An 8,853-nucleotide genomic window follows, 5' to 3' on the forward strand; every position below is an offset into this window, starting at 1 on the left:
TATGGTCTCATTTTCTTTTTTAAGTCATGAGGAAATGTTCTGGCAACATATCAAAAAAAAATCAATATTATGACATCCATCTTGTGTTTGGTTTTCATTTTTTAAAAAGTAAATATGCACGGAAAACTGTCTGGGTGGTCATATCCTAAAACACTGGAAATTCAGATGGTGGGATTGTGGGGATAGGCTTTGATTTGTATTTCTGTGTCTGTTTCAAAGTGATGGGGTTTTCTTTTGAAGTTAGTTTTTGCTTTGCATGTTTATGATTTTTGTAAGGGGTGATCAAATTAAGGTTAATTGTTTTAAAAAGAAATTTAGATGAGTTATCTCCAGGAAGGAGAACTAAGGGGCTCAATGCTGAGGCGGGAGGGGATTTTTTTTGTAATAGCACACTTTTTGTGCCTTTTAAATTTTGAAAAAAATTTAATGTATTTGACCATCCCCCCAAATAATCATGTAAAATAAACAAAAAGCAGGGAAGAATTTAGCTGAGGTCCTGGTGGGTTGGGTGGTACAGAGGTGACCATCACACCTGGTGCCTGGGGAGGGCTGGCCCCCATGTGCTGGGCAGTCCTGGGAGGAATGATGCAGGGCAGCCGCCCAGGGTGGGGTGAATGTCAGGGTGGCTCAGCAGGCCGGGCAGGCCCACGTCACAGTCCCTGTGAGGAGCCTGGACAGAGGGGCACTGGGGCATCAGATCCTGGCTGGGGCCCAGAAAGTGTTCAGCCCATGGAGGAGACACTGCCAGCCTCAGGGGCTTATAGCCAAGAGCCGCACACTGAAGACCAAAGCAGGAAACAGGAATAACAGCAAGGATGCAGGGCATAAGACCCCACCGTGGGCGCTTCACAGCCATTACTTCAGTGGCTCCTGCCATCCCTGCAGAGCAGGGTAAGAGGCAAAGTCCCTCTCTTGAGTGACGCAGCTGCAGAGTGGCTCCAAGGTCCTTTTTTCCCTTCTATGAGACAAATGCACTTGAAGCTGAGGTGTGGACACACCCAAGGGCTGAGCCACACGGGCCTGAAGTGTGTGGGAGACCATGGCTGACGGACCACCTTCGATTAGGCCTTCAAGTCCAAAGAAAAGTAGCAAATAGAGACCCTAACTGAACCATGTGACATCTCCTGCCCTCACCACCCCCGCCACACACACATATCTCAGTTCACTCAGTAGGGTCTAAAAGTGGCTTTCTTGTGACTTCCCTGGTGGTCCAGTGGTTAAGACTGCATGCTTCCACTGCAGCAGGCAGGGATTCAATCCTTAGTGCAAAACTAAGAACCCACAGACCTGCAAAAAAAAAAAAAAAAAAAAGGTGGGGGAGGGGCAGGCTTTTCGAGAAGATGGAGGGAAAAACCAGCCCAGAAGGGTAAGGAACTTGCCTGTGGTCACACAGCATGTCTGTCCACACAGATCTGGGACAAGATCTATGTCCCCTCACCCCCACCTACATGCAGGGTGCTCCCTCTGTGCCCTGCTGGTTTAGCCACCTCCAGCTCTGACTTCTCCCCTATTGCAGTCACCAAGAAGAACTGATACTTTGCTGTAGCATGCCCTTGCTCAAAGTCTTCAGCGGTTCCCTACTGAATATAGTCCCTCCTATATTCATTGGAGGGACTGATGCTGAAACTGAAGCTCCAATACTTTAGACACCTGATTCAAAGAGCCAACTCATTGAAAAAGACCCTGATGCTGGGAAAGACTGAAGGCAGGAAAAGAAGGAGACGTCAGAGGATGAGATGGTTGGATGGCATCACCAACTCAATGGACACGAGTTTGAGCAAACTCTGAGAGATGGTGAAGGATGGGCAAGCCTGGCATGCTGCAGTCCATGGGATCACAGAGTCGGACACAACTGAGTGACTGAACAACAACTGAAGGGACAGAGCGAGGGTCAGTATCAGGACTACATTCCCAGGCCTGACATTGAGACTCCATGGCCCATCTCATCGTCATTATCCTTTCAGCCTTGTTGCCCCAGCACTCCTACCTGAGCCAGGCTGCAAGCCTCTCCACTCTCACCTCAAGCTTCCCTACCTTTGCTGCTGTTTCTCCTGGAATGCCTTCCCCCCGCCCCCACTCCAAGCTCCTCTTCCAGGAAGCCTCCATGATCACTTCCATCCGTGTGACCTGTCTTGCTTCTGAGCTCTGGATCAGATCGTGCTGTTCCGTTCTGTTCTTTGATAGTAATCATCTTGTATTTTTCATGTGTCCTTTTTAAATTTTTTTATATTTTAAGCATGTGCACGCCTGGTCGCTCAGTCATGTATGACTCTTTGTGACCCCATGGACTGTAGCCCGCCAGGCTCTTCTGTCCATGGGAATTCTCCAGGCAAGAATACTGGAGTGGGTTACCATGCCCTCCTCCAGGGGATCTTCCCAACCTAGGGACTGAACCCAGGTCTCCTGTATTGCAGGTGGATTCTTTACCATCTGAGCCACCAGGGTGGCTGGCCACCAATTACAGCCTAAGTTCCTTGAGGGTAGGGCCTAGTTATTACATGTACAGTGGCTATTTTCAAAATGAAAACTAGAACCTGTGCTCCGACCAGGATATGTTTCTGCTTTGAAACTCGCATAACCATCTTCAAAAATCTAAACCATTGGTATCCAATATGCACCATACACTCAGAAACTCTGTACAGCACCCTTCACAGACCTGAGTAATCAGCCAGTAACACCCCTTGCTGCTAAGCCCAGAGGCAGCTCAGAATTCTCTCAGAATAATGTGGCAGGTAGCTAATACCACCTGGATTTGGCCTGTGAGATGAAACCTCTGCATCACCTGGAATGGGCACTCCTTGAGAGCAGGGACTTGTCTATGGGATTCTCATCCATAGGGCCAGCACCCTGCCTGGTATATAATAGGCTCTCAGTAAGTATCTATTGACTCAATGCATGCCCTCCTAGAAAAGTCAATCACAGATATAAATGTAATGACTAACTCATTTAAAAGATGGGCTGGGCTGGGGCCCCAGATCTCTGTCTCAGATCTATGACGTTGCACAAGTTACCTAACCTCTCTGAGCTTCAGTGGTACCTGCTTTACCAGCTTGTTATGAGAATTAAATGAATCATATGCAGTGCTTAGGACATAGCTGACACTCCATAAACATGTTTCCAACTTCCTCTTGGAAGGAGTCCAGCTACAAGTTACTGAAACAAAAGACAACTGGTTCAAGTCAAAACAAGGGTTTTTTTCATGGAAGAAGGGGGAATGGCTGCTGGGCAGAGAGAAGTGTCAACTGCACACTTCTACCCTCTGCCTAGAACTGGGATGGTGTAGGAAACTCGGGTTTCGTCACCACAGCTGCATCAGTACCGCTAAATGATAACTGGAAGTGCTCCATCTGCATGTGGAACGCTCTGCTGAGCGTGGGGTAGAGCCCAGTTTCAGGTTGTTCCCAGCAGCCCGAAGATGGGGAGGGCGGAGCACCTTGCCTAAGGCCACACAGCCCGGGGGTGTGAACAGGCCGTGGCTGTGAACTGAATGGAGCCATCAGGGCTCGGGAAGTCTTCCCCATCCCCACAGAGCTGAGCCATGGATTTCTCAGGTGGGAGCTGAGCACCAGAGGGCTGACTCCCTTCATGCTTCATCCCATTTAGTTCTACTTAGCCCCTAGCTTGGAAGCACAGGCTCCTGCCAGAGACCCCAACATGGGCACAGGCACCTGCCAGAGACCCCTTACAATACCACCCCCTCAAAAAATACCCGAAAGTGGTATCCTAAAGGGGGCACAGCATATCGTATGGCTGTGGAATCCCAGCCCGCCTGGGCTAAAATCTCTATGCTTAGGCCGCGTGAACTTGCGCAGGTCACTCCACCTCTCTGGGCCTCGGTTTCCTCACCTGTAAGAATGATTTCACTTCGTATCTATTAGCACAAAGTGTGCAATGACACGGTGCCCATGGGAAGAGCCAGCTAAATTTGAATTATTATAATACTGAATACATTATTGAATTTTTGTTTTATCCAGGTGAGAAAAAGTGTATCCATTACTGCTTTAAATGTGATCAGAGATCAAATAAACAAATTACTTGCATCCTTTCTGGACCATCCATCCAGGCTGGAGCTTCTCCCAGGATAAGCTTCCAGCAAGTAGGAAGCTGAGGTCCCCAGACGGCCCACTACTGTGGCGGCCCCACCATCTGGGCCCTTGCTTCCTCTAATCTTCCCCTTGAATCCTGTATTTCTCCAAGGGCACTGACCCCAGCCACCTGCAACAGAGACCTCTGGGTAGAGAACAGTTAAAAAGACAGATTCCAGGGAACAACCAGGCTTGCTGCACCCTGCTCTGCCTTTGATTCACCTCTCCAGGTGACCGGGACACAACCTATAATGTGAGAGCTAATGTCTTACTCCTTCCAAACCTGGTTTCTTCTCAGATCCAGTGCCTACAGTGTGCTAAGTGTGGGGCTAGGGGCTTTCCACCCCTTAGCTCCTTGAAACCCCTAAAGCATGACCACTGGGGTGTTGTGACAAGTAAACTGAGACTCGGACAGGCATGGTGAGGGCCCATGATCACACGTGCTAAGCCGTGGAACTGGGATTCGAACCTAGAATCTGTCTGCTTTCCCTTTGCAGGCTGTGGCGGCTGTGCCAGCCTCATTAGCCTGGCCCTGGGTCTAACTTGGTATTTGCTGGTGAAAGTTGGTCGCAGCAGCCAAGCTGCTTGACCAGAGGCACAGGAGGAGCATCTAAACACACACAGGCAACTTGGGGGTAGGGGAAGTGTCGGCATTTGGGCTTGAGGAGGGGAGTCGGCCAGAGTTGTGATCGTCCATCGACAGAAACTGGCTGTGTGTTACTTAAGTAAGAAAGGAACTTATTAAAGGTTACTGGGGAGCCCACCACCTCTAAGTCAAGCAGAGAGTCCAGCGTGGAAGTCTTATGGCCCAGATCACCTCTCAGCCCCTAATCACGAGACACTGACATGGCAACCCATCTCATTGACTCCCAGACCTGGCCAGTCCCTGCAGGACCTCTGTCCCTGGTGACTCCAGACACTGGATGTAGGCATGGCCAAAGTGGGTCTGTGTGCCCCTGTCTCCTTGGGTCATGGATCCCCCAAAATTTTGCACTGAGGGCACGTGACTGGGGGAGACTTCGTCGTGTGCCCAGCCCTCACTGCAAAGCATCTGGTAAATTAAGGGTGCTCTGTTGGAAGCATCATTGTTGTCGTTCAGTTGCTCAGTCATGTCCGGCTCTTTGCGTGCCCGTGGGCTGCATGCAGCTTGCCAGGCTTCCCTGTCCTTCACTCTCATTAGTGTCGTTAGGTGGGGCATTCACCAGACACAAAGGCGGCTTGAAAACAGGGCATCCTGTGAGAATGCACATGTCCACTGAGACCAGGGGTGGGTGGTGAAGACCCAGCCAGTTCTGAGGGCTGCCAGGAACCAGGGGCTGCACCCGGTGGTTCACATCTGTAGGCTGCCATCCTTGTCCACAGGAATAATGCCAGTTTACTGATGAGAAAGCTCAGGTCCAGCATCACAGGAGGCATGAGCGCTGTTGATCTGGGTCCATCAGACCTGAGCCAGGGCTGGTGACCACCACCAGGACGTAGGTCATTGCTTTTTGCTTCCTGTGAGAGGGCCAACCCCACACCTCCAGATTGCACACTTGTAATTCCCCTGCCTTTTGCATGCCTCTGAGTTCTGCAGGATGGTCCCTCAACATCCCTGGGAGGGAGGCAAGCAGGGTATTATTGTCCCATCTTATAGGTGGGAACCCAAGTCAGTGGAGGGATTTGTCTGGCTCAGAGCAGCCATGAGAGGTCTGGGGTCTCCCCGCACTGGTCTTCTCTTATTAATTCTCTGCTCCATTTCCTGGGGAAGCCCGGCTTCCCTTCTGAAGAGAGCTTGGAGAGCCAGCTGGGAACACTCCTTTTCCCTGCCTTTGCCTGGCAGAGAGCCAGCTTCTGGGGAAGGCTGTGGGGTGGAGGTGCATGGGCCCTAGTGCAACTTGGGGAGGAGAAGGAAGGCAAGGAGAGCCCTAGAATGTATGTCCAAAGCCCTACTTCTCCAGTTGCTGGAGTTGCTTTGCTAAAGAATCCCTCTCCTCCGGGGCTGGAAAAATGTCCCCAGTCCCTTCAGCCCACCCAGAGATATCTCTGCCAGCCCTTACCGTAGGGCTTTGCTAGCCAGGTACAAAGCACATGGGAATTGTAGCCCACCTTCTTGGGCAGTGGGTTTTTATAGGAGGTTTTATGATCTTCATTGACTATTGAAACATCTTTCCAGTCTTCGCAATTTTCACACTCACTGTGTACCACCTGCACCACTCAGAACGCGGATGGGGCTGCAGCTGCGATAGCAGGAAGGAGAGGGCAGAAGGACCTCCAGCTGAGTGACCCCCTATAGGAAGCCCACCAAGAAGTCCAGGCGGACTTCATACTTAGGTACTTAGGTGGCAAGGATTTAATCACATGGCCACACAGTTGCATGCAAGGCTGGGCGCATTACAAGATAATACTGGAGTTCTGTTACAAAGGAAAAGGGGAGCATGTGTACTGGGTAGGCAACAAGCAGTCTTTGCCCCTCATGTCAAGATATGCTAAGATCCAGCAAAGGGCCAACTCAGCTTCGGTGGGCCCCCACTGGGCCCGAGACACCACAGGTATACAGCCTGGACATTTGGCATTATATACCTAGAGCCCAATATCTATCAGCCCGTGCTGATAGGTGAAATCCCTCTGCCTAATTGCCCCAGGGCCAGGTATTTGGCAACTGGAAATCCCCTATAGCCCAGAGCCCACTGAAATTATTGGGACCAGTCCTTCCCAAACTGTTCACTTTGCCCTACCTTGCCTTTTTCTTGAAAACCCCAGTAAAGGCTGTGGCTTAAGCCTTCTCCCCTCCCCCTCCTGACCACCCTGTGTTTTTGCCACTCATGGCACGTATGTTTCCTGTCTCTAGACTTGTGCATGCATAGAACCTTTGTTTCCCTGAGCCTCCCCTCTGCTCCATGGCCACACCTGATGAACCATCTCATAAAAGAACACAAGACAGGTCTCCAGACTGAACATCCTCCACCCCATTTCTCAGCTCCACCTTGGTTCTGCTTTCTGGAGAAATGTACTAGTCAAGGGAGGAGAGGTCACACGCGCTGCATAACAAACCACCCAGGTCTTAGCAGCACCGGCACATCCATCAAAAGCCGGTGGGGCTCTCCGGTCACCTCCCCAGGGCCCAGGAGACGGAGAAGCCACCTGCTCAAAGGCTAGCAGAAGCCACGATGGAGGAAGAGCATCTTCACCTGACAATTGCTTCTGCTCGCATGCACCTCATTGGCCAGGGCTAGACAGATGACCCCACTCGATCACAAGGGGGCAGGAAGTGCCATCTCCCCACATACCTGGAGGGCAGAGCCTGGGAAATAACATGGAGAATGACACTAAGGACCACCTCAGGCCTCTGTTTGGGGGGGTCACCAGGCGGCTGTGGTCACCTGTGCAGGGGCAGAGGGAGCCTCTATGTCCTGGATATGGGGGTGGGGCCACACTGAGTCCAGCAGCAGGGACCTACCTGGCGTGGGGGGCACTGAAGAGAAGAAAGATATCTGACAACTCCGAGCCTGGGGCTGTCAGGCCAGACAGGCCTTCCAATCCGCCTGGTTCCTCTTCTGCAAAATCGAACGCATGCTTCTCAAACAGCAGTTATGGTGAAGAGTAATGAAAATAACACAAGTAACATGGGGAAATGTGCCTTTTAATTCCCAGCAGCCCTTCATGGAAGGAAATACTTTTCAGTGGAAGACCCTTTGCCCGACTGAGCCCTTTGATGAGCTCAGGTGGACAAACTTGAGAGCAGAAGGTTGGCAAAGAAAGGTTTAGGGGAGGCAAGGGGCTTAAGACTGTGTTTATAAAGCACAAAATATCCCTAAGATTTCTTTGGGGGTGACCTTGTCTATTTGGGATGATTTGAGGGGAATCAATGGAGATTATTGGGCATCCGGGCTTCCCTAGTAGCTCAGCTGGTAAAGAATCTGCCTGCAGTGCAAGAGACCCTGGTTCTATTCCTGGGTCAGCAAGATCCCCTGGAGAAGGGATAGGCTACCCACTCCGGTATTCATGGGCTTCTCTGGTGACTCGGACAGTAAAGAGTCTGCCTGCAATGCAAGAGAGGTGGGTTCAGTCCCTGGATTGGGAAGATCCCCTGGAGGAGGGCATGGCGACCCACTCCAGTATTTTTGCCTGGAGAATCCCCATGAACAGAGGAGCTTGGTGGGCTACAGTTCATGAGGTCGCAAAGAGTCAGCCACAACTGAGTGACTAAGCACAGCACAGCACAGCATGGGGGCATCCAAGCCCCCCCTCACCAACTGCCCCTATCAAAACTGGGAAGAAACCAATTGTTTGTATAACAGGAAGAGAAGATTCAGGGGTTTCTGTTGGAGTCCACAGGATGGGAAGCAAAAGGAGGGAAGCAGGAGAGGGAAGGCAGCAAGACGACAGCCGCTGGCAGGCAGTAATGGCCAGAGAGGTCCCCTGGGGGCATGAAGGCCGCAGGAGGGTACTCTGAGGATAGGCTGAGGCTTTGAAGCTGTGATGTGATGTGAGCCCTGGTTCATCCCCGTGCCTCACGTCTTGAGCGAGCTCCCTCTGATGGCGGGATGCTTGCTGCTGCACGTGGCCACTCAGCATGCTGCCTGTGTGGTTCATGTTGCGGCAAAGCCAACTTGTGGACAGGGAGGCCCATTCTGCCTGCTGGGCTGAGGGTAGAGAGAAAGCGTATCAAAAAACCGATCCTGGTCCTGCCCACACAAAGGGACACACTGATAAGACTTGGACGTACTCTTCCGGAAGCCTCCCGTGGCCAGCCCAGTGTGGTGGGCTTGTCTGAGCAGAGAAATGG

The sequence above is a fragment of the Bos indicus x Bos taurus genome, chromosome 13 (genome assembly GCF_003369695.1).
Source record: "Bos indicus x Bos taurus breed Angus x Brahman F1 hybrid chromosome 13, Bos_hybrid_MaternalHap_v2.0, whole genome shotgun sequence".
Taxonomy (NCBI): domain Eukaryota; kingdom Metazoa; phylum Chordata; class Mammalia; order Artiodactyla; family Bovidae; genus Bos; species Bos indicus x Bos taurus.